This window comes from Camponotus vicinus, unplaced genomic scaffold (genome assembly GCF_025532165.1).
Source record: "Camponotus vicinus isolate PSW18456_S1 unplaced genomic scaffold, iyCamVici1.0 SCAF_14, whole genome shotgun sequence".
Lineage (NCBI taxonomy): Eukaryota > Metazoa > Arthropoda > Insecta > Hymenoptera > Formicidae > Camponotus > Camponotus vicinus.
In genome coordinates this window covers 12,368,029-12,383,578 of record NW_028141950.1, presented here as the reverse complement: position 1 = coordinate 12,383,578, position 15,550 = coordinate 12,368,029, and the positions used below count along the sequence as shown (strand labels likewise).

The 15,550-nt window shown below is 29.0% G+C and overlaps 1 pseudogene across 1 annotated transcript; it reads left to right on the top strand.

Moving 5' to 3' along the window:
• The first annotated feature begins 304 nt into the window (after window positions 1–304).
• Window positions 305–1,467, top strand: LOC145965595 (uncharacterized; annotated as a pseudogene). Its single transcript, XR_014436767.1, has 3 exons — window positions 305–401; window positions 576–814; window positions 889–1,467. The product of XR_014436767.1 is annotated as an uncharacterized LOC145965595 (transcript).
• The last annotated feature ends 14,083 nt before the right edge of the window (window positions 1,468–15,550 follow it).

The following is a 15,550-nucleotide window of genomic DNA, read 5'->3' as shown; positions in this document are numbered from 1 at the left end:
AGATTTTGGTACTAGCCTTATATTATATTATAATAGTATTGTTTTTAAAATTAAATAATGCTTAAATGCAAAAAAAGTCGTACTTTTTTTAGAAAAGTTAAGAAAAATACAGACACGTGTTATGAACTTATAAATGATAATTTTAATACACGTACTGATACTATTGTTACTTCTACAGAAATTTGCAGAATCAATTGTAGTAATGAACATAATAACTTTGACGAGATAAGTGATAATGAAAGCTATATTTCTAATGAAAATTTTTTTGATATTTTTATAGAAAATAACAACAATAGTTTAAACAATTTTGATAACCAATGCTCTACATCGTGAATTACCCTCTACATCTGCTTACAATAAATCTTCATTTGAAACTGTAAAACCATCTGCTAATCTATATGGTAATATTATATATTACATTCTATTTTTATTTTTACTAAAAAATATTTGTTAGATGTTGTGTATTCTTTCTTTAATGTACATTATAATAATAGTTTACATTAATGTTTGTTATATCTAAAAATGGACATTACTAATTGTAAAAAATGTATGTTTATAAAAATACTTTGTTTCAGATCATAATTTCAAAAGACAAGTATTACGACAATTGCAAATAATTAATCTAATTGTAAGACAACAACAAATTTCAGAAGATCTGAGCGTTTTATTGATGAAAGCAAATTGTGAAAAAGATGAACCAATTATATCAAATGAAGAGTCTATATTTAAAAATTATAATTTTCCTTTAAAAGAAATAAAAGAATTAGAAGCTATAGAAGAATTTCTAATCGAAGACAATAATTTCAAAAAGTTTGTAAGTATATTTATTTACTGATGCATTTTTATTGTATTTATATAAATTTAGAAATTTAGAAATTTGTATTTTAGGTAACGGAAATTATAAAAATTGGAGGAACATCCTACAAATAGATGGTGAAACGCGTTTTAACAAGAATAATATCTAATGATTTGTCTAAGACTTATAGTTGGATAGGTTTTAAAGAAAAACGTAACTTTTCTAATCTTCGAATTTGCTCAGCAATATTAATTGCTGTACAAAAAACGCATGGCTGTTCCGAAGCGATGATAGAGGCTGTAATAAAATATTGGCTTGTAAAATCTATCGAACGACAGAAGTAGTCAACAACAAAAAAATTCGTAAGATTTACAAGTACAAGAAAATTTTATTTTGAATGCATATTCTCAAGTAAAAGATAATTTAATTTTAAGTGCAACTTATGTGCAATTTTATTTTGAAGTTTTATTTTGAATGCATATTCGCAAGTAAAAGATAATTTTATTTTAAGTGCAACTTAAGTGCAATTTTAAGTACCAAAGATAAAAAATGACATTTGACATTTTTTTAAATGATTATTGTTCATTTCTAAAACACTTCAAGTTTTTAGAAATGAACAATAATCATTTTTTTCTAGTTTTCACTTTTGTTGGAATGTATAATTATTTTTATAAATTGTGTTTTTTTCAGATTCATATGTATACTTAAATATTAGACACTTAGACATAATCTTTGGTAATTCTGTTATGTTAAAAAATTTTGATTTTATGAATTCTAGAATTAAATTCAAAAGTATTATTTCCATTGTAAATATAATATATTTTATATTTATATGATATTTATATAAATATTATAAAATATTAATAAATACGTGTTTATATGTATTTTTATAAAAATATGTGTAAAAAGTTTTAAAAATTATTTTTTAAAATAAAAAAATGAACTCAAAATTACTTTATGTATTTATTAATTACATAATGTAAACTTCTGTAACATATATAATCAAATAATCAGTTCTAAAAAACATGAAATTGTTCATTTTCAAAAGCAGTTAAATTCATCTTTTTTATAAGAACAAAAATTACTTAAAATACAAAAGAATTTGATAATATGGAAGTGTTAAAATTAAAAAACAGATATCAGTTAATAGAAAAAATTAATACTTTAACATTCTCAACTTATATTATTTTCTATTTAATTTTTTGTTTTTTTCGTAAAAAGGTGAAATTTAGTTGTTTTTGAAAATAATAATTTATGTTTATGGAGAGACTATTTATTTTATTCTAATGTAAATACATAAGTCCATATTCTGAATCCTCTTTTATCGATAAAAGTGCTTCTAAAAGTGGCTTATAAGTCTTTTCATTGGCTACAAGCCACTTTTAGAAGCACTTTTATCAATAAAAGAGGACTCAGAATATGGGCCATAGAATGAGTATAGAATATTCTGTGTAATATATTACGCACATTTATAGAACATTCTATTAGAACATATATGGAATATTCTATAAATATACATAAAATGTTACATAGAATATTCGATAGATTATTCTAGTCACATTCAAAAAACATTTAAAATAGTGCCATTCGAATATACTGTAAACATACTATAAATATATAAGAATGTCTTATAGAATATTCGAAACATTCTTAAAGAATATTCATGCACGTTCATAGAAATGTTTAGTGTTATCTGGGAAATGTCTCCGTGCTGTCTGGGTTGTTCTATCTCAATATGGTTATTTTTTGCTAATTTACTGTTATTGAAAGATGTTAAAAAATTGTGTTAAAATTTAGACCGTTTTTTTGTGTGAATATAGATATGTGAATAACATATGTGTACATCTAATGGATATATCTTTGGTAGCTATTTAGTAGATACCCTAGTAGCACACTTTATTGCAGCAATATTAACTAACAATATATATCCAATATTTCTCATGTTGGTCCAATAGTGCAAAGTGGACGCGATTTCATTTTGAGCCAATATTGAATTGTAATATTGGACAAATATATTATGTTCATCTTTAATCAACCTGTGCCATAGTATATACAGTAGCGCAACTCTCTGTCGGCACCTTTGATGTTAGCGTGGGTAAAAATAAACTGCACATGCGCGGACTTGGTAGGTAACCAATCACAGCAATAACCTTCTGTCTCGCTTGCTCTCTCATTCTCTCTCTTTCTAACCTATTATACACATACTATACGGGGCGAGACATCTGACATCGGAACATATACTAGGTGACTGATCTGAAATTGTATATTTCAAATAAGTCACACACTATAGTGTATGTTCCAATGTCAGATGTCTCGCCCTGTATAGTGTGTGTATAATAGGTTAGAAAGAGAGACAAAGAGAGAGCAAGCGAGACAGAAGGTCACTGCCGTGATTGGTTACCTACCAAATCCGCGCATGTGCAGTTCATTTTTACTCACGCTGAAATTGCCAGAGTTGCGCTACTGTATATACTGTGCCTGTGCCGCGGTCTTATATACTGCCTTAGATGGAGTCCCACTCTCGGGTTAGGCGCTTTCCTTTTCGTCACCTAGCGGCGAGGCGCGAAGCTCGTGGAAGTATATGAATATCCATTGGATATCTTTGTTAGTTACTTGGTGAATATACACTCACACGCAAAAAAAGGGCCAAAATTTTAGCAAAATTTTTTACAAATTTCAGATTTTTATTCAGATTATCAGAATGATTTATTAATTTTATAATTTTATAAATGAGAAATGACAAGTCGAATAGACGTCTAAGACGTCTAATAGATGTCTAACAGACATGGGCACCGGGAGGGGGGTGCAAGGCGGTGCACCCCCCTGGCCCTGGCCTATGAAATAAGTGGGGAAGGGACAGAGAAAAAATTCAGTAAAAAAATCATGTAATATAGAATAATATCGATTATAATTTTTTCAATTGAACAAAAATGCAATGGTTAAATATTAATTAACATTTGTAATAAGCCTTTGGGAAATCACTCAGCATCGGCTGTACGACGCGATCTTTTGATATGATTCGAAATAACAAATGAATAAAACAAAAGAACAGCGCGGATGCGTTTAGCATTTTGACAACCGTAAGTAGTAATCCCCACCGTTTAATACTTATGGCGCGTATAAATGTTAAGTTAAAGAGAAACCTGAGAGCGGCCACGCCGGCGTTTTACTTGTTGCCCTTTTACGAGACTGCTTGAAACGCCCCTCGCACCCATTTTCAAAGTTGGAACTATTTCGCACACCCATTTTCTCGTACTGTCGATAATGTCTCCACTTGGTGTCCGTGCTACGCCCATTTTCTGACGTTGTCGATAAAGTCCGTATTTGGTGCGTGTCCGTGCTACGCCCATAATTTTCGTATTGAGAAACACGGCATCGAGTTTATTCACGCGTAATCTCTTCTCTTTATATACTGTTATGAAAATATCGACATATGTACACGCTTATAAAATACATCAGTCCCAATAAAAAAAATAAAATAATATATTTTTATTATTATTATTATACATCATTTATACAATATGTTATTAAATATAATTATGATAAATTCGCATAGGAGAAACAATCATAATTATCACAATTATATTTAATAACAATTATATTGTATAAATTATATACAGGGTGAGCCATTTTAATTAACGCACGCAATTATTTCGGAAACAAAGCATTTTAGAGAAAAATGTTTCAGACAAAAGTTTTATGGTTTCGAGGGGGCCATAAGATGGTATCATTGGTTTGACCTTGAAGAGTTATTTGAAGGTCACATGAAGGTCACCTTCAATTTCTTAAATGGAACTTACTATTTGTCATTGCATATTCTTGTAGCTTATCTCGAGTGCTTTCCAAAACACTATAATTAAGTACCTTTTCGTTAAGTACTTTTTGAGTTATGAGGCTTGAAATAATTTCTTAATTTTACATAAACCGTAAAATATCTTGTAAAATATTCATTTTTCGACTATCTTACCTTAATACTTTTACGTACAAAATAATGAGAGGAATCAACTGGTGTAAAGAAAACACATAGTTGTTTTGAAGAAAAAATACGTAATTTGCAATTAACAATTCCATATTTTTTCTTAAAAACAACTATGTGTTTTCTTTACACCAATTGATTCCTCTCATTATTTTGTACATAAAAGTATTAAGGTAAGATAATCGAAAAATGAATATTTTACAAGATATTTTACGGTTTATGTAAAATTTAGAAATTATTTCAAGCCTCATAACTCAAAAAGTACTTAACGAAAAGGTACTTAATTATAGTGTTTTGGAAAGCTCTCGAGATAAGCTATAAGAATATGCGATGACAAATAGTAGGTTCCATTTAAGAAATTGAAGGTGACCTTCATGTGACCTTCAAATAACTCTTCAAGGTCAAACCAATGATACCGTCTTATGGCCCCCTCGAAACCAAACAACTTTTGTCTGAAACATTTTTCTCTCCCGGGCTTGGTTTTCGAGTTATTCTCCATTAAAGGTTAAAATGGTCCACCCTGTATATATATATATATATACAGGGTGAATTTTAATGGTTGTGTCAATCTTTTTATCATGCGGGAGATTACCGACCGCAATTGTAATAAATTGATCGGTACATAGATGTCAGATAATTAGATCGGCCGTATGGAAGGCCGGGATATAATGTGTACAATTAAAGCAAGTTAAAAGCTGAAATTATGTGTGTAGTATGGATTTATTTTTATTATTAAAGCTACGTATTTATTATTATTATTATTATTATTAAAGCTACGTATACATATTCGATATATTAAAGCAGTAAGAATACATATTTAAAAATTTAGTTCAAATTTAACACTTTAATGTTTCATGTAAAACTTTATTTCAAATTCCGCATTTATTTTTATGATAAATTTTTATTATTGTTTTATACGCTAAAGATATGTAGCATTTCTTCCTTCTTGAAATAAAATTACGCAACTGTTCCATGAGAAATACATTCTTATGAAACAATTGCGTAATTTTAATTTAAGAAGAAAGAAAATTTTTTGCTGCGTATTTTTAGCATATAAACAATAATAAAAATTTACCATAAAAATAATTGCGGAATTTGAAATAAAGTTTTACATGAAACATTAGTGTTAAATTTGAACTAAATTTTTAAATATGTATTCTTACTGCTTTAATATATCGAATATGTATACGTAGCTTTAATAATAATAATAATAATAACAATAATTATAATAATAACAATAATAACAATAATAACAACAACAACAACAACAACAACAACAACAACAATAATAATAATAATAATAATAATAATAATAAATACGTAGCTTTAATAATAAAAATAAATCCATACTACACACATAATTTCAGCTTTTAACTTGCTTTAATTGTACACATTATATCCCGGCCTTCGATACGGCCGATCCAATTATCTGACATCTATGTACCGATCAATTTATTACAATTGCGGTCGATAATCTTCCGCATGATAAAAAGATTGACACAACCATTAAAATTCACCCTGTATATATATATATACATATATATGTTTATTTATTTTATTATTTATTTATTTATTTATTTGTTACAGTTTGGCACGCTTGCCAGCGGCAGACTTGATCTTGATAACAAACGAGAGATGAACATGAGAATATACAAGACGACTACGTAAGAGTGAGCGAAAAACATTAACAGGAACGAGACAATAATAGAAGCGAGCGAGACGGTAATGGAAGTGAGCGAGAGGAAAATAGTAGTGTGCAAGCAAGACTCGATCCTCGAGTCCTCGTTGCTATTCCTATCTTGTTCGCTCTCATTAACATTTCGCTCGCTCTTATTATCTTCTCGCTTGCTCACTCGCTTAACCCTCGCGTATACTTACGCGCGCGCGCGCGCGCGCGCACACACACACACACACACACACACACACATACACACACACACACTGTGTGTGTGTGTATATATATATATGTATGTCAAAGGGCAGTTTTCGGGTCGCATTCTAAATACATTATTTTTGTGGCTATCAATGTACCAAATACTGTTTAGAATATTCTTCCGTCAACAGAAATCAGTACTTTTGCAAATATATTGAAATATGTATGGATTGGCAGTTATCAGGACACTTTTATTTTCAATAAAAACGACAAGTATTTTTTTATTTAACAATTGCTTTCTATATATTTGATACTTACTAACATTTTTTTATCAATTGTGTATTGTTAGAAGAGAAAACCGATTAATTACACACAACTTTTTCGCAAGTCCTCAAATCTGCCATAAAACAAAATAAATATTTAGACAAAAGGCAGTTTTCAGACCCATTATAAATTTTAATAAAACAAGCAAATAGTTTATTTTATTAAGCTTTTCTTTAATATACATGAAATATTATATCAACAGTAAGTGTAATAAATTATTAAAACGCAATATTGAGTAGAAGCAGAGCAACAATTTTGTATAAAAATTCAGGTTCTGAAATCTACCATTAAACATAAATTAATTTATATCCTGAGGCAGTTTTCAGGTCTATATAAAACAGCGGAATGGCAGTTTTCAGATCTTTTCATTTTCGACAAAATTAAGAGCAGAATTGTAAAATTTCTTTAAATGACCTTACTAACAGTGATTTACTCATATTAAAAAAGATAATTTCCGTAATTTTCTAAAATAATATGCAACTATAATGAATATTCCTTTTTCATTTAGAACGGCTTTTTGTCGCAAATAAAGACCTGAAAACTGCCATTCCGCTGTCTTATATAGACCTAAAAACTGCCATTCCACTGTTTTATATAGATCTGGAAACTGCCATTCCGTTGTTTTATATAGATCTGAAAAATGCCATTTGTACATGAATTGTAATATTTTCGATCTTTTCATTCAATTATCTCATAAATTCTTAATATATGCTTTCTTTTGTGTTTTATTACCTTGTGTCACATTATCGGTTTTACATATTATGCGACCTTAAGTATAAATAGCATTATTTGTGATGATGCGGTAAAAATCCGTTGAAAAAGAAAAATTCATTATACTTGCATATTATTTTAGAAAATTCCCCGAATTATATTTTTTGATATGTGTAAATCACTGTTAATAGGATCATTTAAAGAAATTTTGCAATTTCGATCTTAATTTTGCCGAAAATAGAAATATCTGAAAACTGCCGTTCCGGGATTTTATATAGACCTGAAATCTGCCATTCCGTTGTCTTATATAGACCTGAAATCTGCCATTCCGTTGTTTTATATAGACCTGAAAACTGCCATTTGTACACGAATTGTAATATTTTCGAACGTCTTCATTCAATTACCTCATAAATTCTTAGGCCCATATTCTGAATCCTCTTTTATCGATAAAAGTGCCTCTAAAAGTGGCATATAAGCCTTCTGATTGGCTACAGGCCGCTTTTAGGAGCACTTTTATCGATAAAAGAGGATTCAGAATATGGGCCTTAATATATGCTTTCTTTCGTGTTTTATTATCTTATGTCATATTATCGGTTTTACATGTTTCGCGACTTTAAGAATAAATAGCATTATTTGTGGTGATGCGGTAAAAAACCGTTGATAAATAAAAATTCATTATATTTGCATATTGTTTTAGAAAATTCCCCGAATTATATTTTTTGATATGTGTAAATCACTGTTAAAGGGATCATTTAAAGAAATTTTGCAATTCCGACCTTAATTTTGCCGAAAATAGAAAGATCTGAAAACTGTCGTTCCGGGGTTTTATATAGACCTGAAATCTGCCATTCCATTGATTTATATAGACCTGAAATCTGCCATTCCGTTGTTTTATATAGACATGAAAACTGCCATTCCGTTGTTTTATATAGACCTGAAAACTGCCATTCCGCTGTTTTATATAGACCTGAAAACTGCCATTCCGTTGTTTTATATAGACCTCGAAACTGCCATTCCGTTGTTTTATATAGACCTGGAAACTGCCATTCCGTTGTTTTATATAGATCAGAAAACTGCCATTTGTACAAGAATTGTAATATTCTTGAACGCCTTCATTCAATTACCTCATAAATTCTTAATATATGTTTTCTTTTGTTTTATTACCTTATGTCACATTATCGGTTTTACATGTTTCGTGACTTTACGTATAAATAGCATTATGTGTGATGATATGCGGTAAACAACCATTAAAAAAGAAAAATTCATTATATTTGCATATTGTTTTAGAAAATTCTCGTAAATATATTTTTTGATATATGTAAATCACTGTTAATGGAATCATTTAAAGAAATTTTGCAATTCCGACCTTAATTTTGCCGAAAATAGAAGGATCTGAAAACTGCCGTTCCATAGCTTTATATCGACCTGAAAACTGCCATTCCGTTGTTTTATATAGACCTGGAAACTGCCATTCCGTTGTTTTATATAGATCTGAAAACTGCCATTTGTACATGAATTGTAATATTTTCGAACGCCTTCATTCAATTACCTCATAAATTCTTAATATATGTTTTCTTTTGTGTTTTATTACCATATGTCACATTATCGGTTTTACATGTTTCGTGACTTTACGTATAAATAGCATTATGTGTGATAATATGCGGTAAAAAACCGTTGAAAAAGAAAAATTTATTATATTTGCATTTTGTTTTAGAAAATTCTCGTAAATATATTTTTTGATATATGTAAATTACTGTTAATGGAATCATTTAAAGAAATTTTGCAATTCCGACCTTAATTTTGCCGAAAATAGAAAGATCTGAAAACTGCCGTTCCATAGTTTTATATCGACCTGAAAACTGCCATTCCGTTGTTTTATATAGACCTGGAAACTGCCATTCCGTTGTTTTATATAGATCTGAAAACTGCCATTTGTACATGAATTGTAATATTTTCGAACGCCTTCATTCAATTACCTCATAAATTCTTAATATATGTTTTCTTTTGTGTTTTGTTACCATATGTCACATTATCGGTTTTACATGTTTCGTGACTTTACGTATAAATAGCATTATGTGTGATGATACGCGGTAACAAACCATTGAAAAAGAAAAATTCATTATATTTGCATATTGTTTTAGAAAATTCTCGTAACTATATTTTTTGATATGTGTAAATCACTGTTAATGGAATCATTTTAAAAAATTTTGCAATTCCGACCTTAATTTTGCAGAAAATAGAAAGATTTGAAAACTGCCGTTGTGCAATTTTATATAAACCTGAAAACTGCCATTCCGTTGTTTTATATGGATCTGAAAACTGCCATTTGTACACGAATTGTAATATTTTCGAACGTCTTCATTCAATTACCTCATAAATTCTTAATATATGCTTTCTTTCGTGTTTTATTATCTTATGTCATATTATCGGTTTTACATGTTTCGCGACTTTAAGAATAAATAGCATTATTTGTGAAGATGCGGTAAAAAACCATTGAAAAAGAAAAATTCATTATACTTGCATATTGTTTTAGAAAATTCCCCGAATTATATTTTTTGATATGTGTAAATCACTGTTGAAGGGATCATTTAAAGAAATTTTGCAATTCCGACCTTAATTTTGCCGAAAATAGAAAGATCTGAAAACGGCCGTTCCGGGGTTTTATATAGACCTGAAATCTGCCATTCCATTGTTTTATATAGACCTGAAATCTGCCATTCCGTTGTTTTATATAGACATGAAAACTGCCATTCCGTTGTTTTATATAGACCTGAAAACTGCCATTCCGCTGTTTTATATAGACCTGAAAACTGCCATTCCGCTGTTTTATATAGACCTCGAAACTGCCATTCCATTGTTTTATATAGACCTGGAAACTGCCATTCCGTTGTTTTATATAGATCTGAAAACTGCCATTTGTACATGAATTGTAATATTTTCGGACGTCTTCATTCAATTACTTCATAAATTCTTAATGTATGTTTTCTCTTGTGTTTTATTTCCTTATGTCACATTATCGGTTTTACATGTTTCGTGACTTTACGTATAAATAGCATTATGTGTGTTGATATGCGGTAAAAAACCGTCGAAAAAGAAAAATTCATTATATTTGCATATTGTTTTAGAAAATTCGCGTAACTATATTTTTTGATATGTGTAAATCACTGTTAATGGAATCATTTAAAGAAATTTTGCAATTTCGACCTCAATTTTGCCGAGAATAGAAAGATCTGAAAACTGCCGTTCCGTAGTTTTACATAGACCTGAAAACTGCCATTCCAATGTTTTATACAGACCTGAAAACTGCCATTTCGCTGTTTTATATAGACCTGTAAACTGCCATTCAGCTGTCTTATATAGATAGACCTGAAAACTGCCATTCCGCTGTTTTATATAGACCTGAAAACTGCCATTCCGTTGTTTTATATAGATCTGAAAACTGCCATTTGTACATGAATTGTAATATTCTTGAACGCTTTCATTCAATTACCTCATAAATTCTTAATATATGTTTTCTTTTGTTTTATTACCACATTATCGGTTTTACATGTTTCGTGACTTTACGTATAAATAGCATTATGTGTGATGATATGCGGTAAAAAACCATTGAAAAAGAAAAATTCATTATATTTGCATATTGTTTTAGAAAATTCTCGTAACTATATTTTTTGATATGTGTAAATCACTGTTAATGGAATCATTTAAAGAAATTTTGCAATTCCGAGCTTAATTTTGTCGAAAATAGAAAGATCTGAAAACTGCCGTTCCGGGGTTTTATATAGACCTGAAAACTGCCATTCTGTTATTTTATATAGACCTGGAAACTGCCATTCCGCTGTTTTATATAGATAGACCTGAAAACTGCCATTCCGCTGTTTTATATAGATCTGAAAACTGCCATTTGTACATGAATTGTAATATTTTCGAACGTCTTTATTCAATTACTTCATAAATTCTTAATATATGCTTTCTTTTGTGTTTTATTACCTTATGTCACATTATCGGTTTTACATGTTTCGCGACTTTAAGTATGAATAGCATTATTTGTGATGATATGCGGTAAAAAACCGTTGAAAAAGTAAAATTCATTATGTTTGCATATTGTTTTAGAAAATTACCCTAATTATATTTTTTGATATGTGTAAATCGCTGTTAATGGAATCATTTAAAGATATTTTGCAATTCCGACCTTAATTTTGCCGAAAATAGAAAGATCTGAAAACTGCCGTTCTGGGGTTTTATATAGACCTGAAAACTGCCGTTTCGTTGTTTTAAGCGTCGTCTACAATGAGATTTTAAGGAGACTTAAGGCGTAAGACTTAAGGGGGGAAGACCCTCCAGACAACAGGTTTTTCAATAATTTTTTACAAAAAACTGAGAGTATTTATTACATTGAATGAAATTACATATTGACATTGATGTTCAAATGTATACACACAAATTTTTTTATAAGAAAAAAAAACAAAATGGCGGCGCTACAGCTGCTCAAACTTGGCTCCTTCAATTTGCGCTGTGGAATGCCCAGCCCCTTGTAGTCAACTGAAATCAACCAATCAAAAGTTTTTCATTAAAATAAGTTTTTTCGTTTTGTATGTACCTATTTTTAACGGAAAAAAAAAAAAAATGAAAATTTGAACTTTAGTAAAATTTGAACTTTAGTAAAATTTGAATTTTAGTAATAATTATTACTAAAAATATTGTTTTTAACAATTTGTTTATAAAAAAAAAGTGTAATTTTTTTCTTTAGTAAAATTTGAACTTTAGTAAAATTTGAATTTTAGTAATAATTATTACTAAAAATATTGTTTTTAACAATTTGTTTATAAAAAAAAAAGTGTAATTTTTTTCTTTTTGTGTTCAAATTTTCATTTTTTTTTTTTCGTTAAAAATAGGTACATACAAAGCGAAATAACTTATTTTAATGAAAAACTTTTGATTGGTTGATTTCAGTTGACTACAAGGGGCTGGGCATTCCACAGCGCAAATTGAAGGAGCCAAGTTTGAGCAGCTGTAGCGCCGCCATTTTGTTTTTTTTTCTTATAAAAAAATTTGTGTGTATACATTTGAACATCAATGTCAATATGTAATTTCATTCAATGTAATAAATACTCTCAGTTTTTTGTAAAAAATTATTGAAAAACCTGTTGTCTGGAGGGTCTTCCCCCCTTAAGAAATTGACCAATCACAGTCAAGTATTAAGAGAATACTCGACTGTGATTGGTCAATTTCTTAAATCTTACGCCTTACGTCTCCTTAAAATCTCATTGTAGACGACGCATTATATAGACCTGGAAACTGCCATTCCGTTGTTTTATATAGATCTGAAAACTGCCATTTGTACACGAATTATAATATTATCGAACGTCTTCATTCAATTACCTCATAAGTTCCTAATATATGGTTTTTTCGTGTTTTATCGTCTGCTTATGTCGAACTTTAGGTGTTACGTGTGAAGGGGGAGGGGGAGATGGAGATAATATCAGTTGCGAAGCCGTTTTCAAAAAGCCGAAATTTCTAAATATTGATATTGATCCCAACTTAGAACATTCTTAATTAGTTTTTCCGGAAAAATGTAAACTAGATTGGAATTTCTCCTTAACTCATTTATTTATATATTTGCAAATATATCCAACGGTAGTTATAAGGACTTCACAAATTTTATATATTAAGAGAGTATATATTTACTTTATATAAGGTTTTTCAAGTAGTTAATATTGTAATTAAACTATCTGTAAATATATACTACTTATATAAAGCTCATCTTTTTAATAATAACAGTTATACACTTTTAGTATAAAAATTTTCTATCTATTGGTAGTATTGAGGACTTTATATAAAGAAATGATAGAACGGTAGTTTTCAGGACAGTCCCTAAAACTGCCGATAGACATATATAACTTTCAGGACCGACCTGAAAGACACCACGAGTCTTCAAAACTGCCGATTCATCTGAGAAATTGTCCCGAAAACTGCCCTTTGACATACATATATATATATATATATATATATATATATATATGAAAACACCGGCATTTGTACACGCTTATAAAACACATCACTCCCAATAAAAAAAAAATATATTTATTTTTATATTATTATTATTATTATATATAATTTATACAATATAATTGTTATTAAATATAATTGTGATAATTATGATTGTTTTTCCTATGCGAATTTATCATAATTATATTTAATAACATATTGTGTAAATGATGTATAATAATAATAATAAAAATATATTATTTTATTTTTTTTTATTGGGACTGATGTGTTTTATAAGCGTGTACATATGTCGATATTTTCATAACAGTATATAAAAGAAAAGATTACGCGTAAATAAACTCGATACTGTGTTTCTCAATACGAAAATTATGGGCGTAGCACAGACACGCACCAAATACAGACTTTATCGACAACGTCAGAAGTGGGCGTAGCACGGACACGCACCAAGTGGAGACATTATCGACAGTACGAGAAAATGGTTGTGCGAAATAGTTCCAACTTTGAAAATGGGTGCGAGGGGCGTTTCAAGCAGTCTCGTAAAAGGGCAACAAGTAAAACGCCGGCGTGGCCGCTCTCAGGTTTCTCTCTGGTTAAATTTTCCTTTAATTTAATGTCTTTCATAGGAAAGTTAAATTTGATATGTTTATATCAAATATCTGTGATCTTAAATTTGATGTTTTTATTAAATATAAGATAGATCTTAAAAATCGTTCATTTGAATTATAAATAGTGCATGCGTTAACAAATTATTTATTACAAGAAGCCAACATTTATTTAATAAATACTTGTTAACTATTAATAATAATATAATATATAAATACTTGTAAACTATTAAGAGTTGTAACTTTGTAACTATTTGCAATTGTAAAATTGAGATTCTTTAACTATATTAACAGATGCAATATAAAAATTAGAATTTTTCAATTATTAATGAATCTTTATTAAAATTCAATAAATAACATAAACGACGTTAACAAAAGTATAATTATGAACTGAGAAAAAACCGTTTTTCCAGTGTATCCTCTTTTGAGTGCACCCCCCTAAAAGTAATTCTGCCGGCGCCCATGCTAATAAACATTTATTAGATGTCTTAGACGTCTCTGTTCGACTTATCATTTCTCACTGGGAAAGCGTAGATTTCCTAAAAATAATATGATTTTTTAATTAATTATAAAGAAAAAGTTACCGCAAATATAAAAATTATATTAAATAAATTCACATATAATGTGTGAACGTGCAATATTGGTACACATTTACATTTACTTCATAACTAATATTGGTATTATAATGGATGCAACCATATTGGCAACACATTTATATTTATTTAGTAGCCAATATTGATCATCATAGGCACTGCAATATTGGCAGAACACTTGCACTTTGTTAACAACCAATATTAGTTTTACATTGGGAAATATTGGCCAAGACATTTCAATATAACCAATATTGAGCCAAGGTATATACCAATATTTTGCCAATGTTTTGTGCTACTAGGGATATTTACTTATAAAAATATATAAAATTTAGACATTTGTGTCTTTTAAATTAGATCTCTATAAAACATTTATTTATTTTATAAAAGTCTATTAATCGCTACTACGTTTAAAAAATAGCTATTAATTTTTTTATTAAATGTTTCTTATTAAGATCCTTGATAATTTATATACAATTATCTTATTTATATTCAGCAACAGGAATTCATAATTATATTCAATATTTCAATAACACAATAAATTGACTAATTCCGATTTATCTGTTTAATTTCATATCTATTTAATATTCTGAATCCCAACAAGAGATGGAGATTATTAAACAAATTATTTTAAGTTAAATCAATTTATCAAAAATTAAACTGACTAAAAAG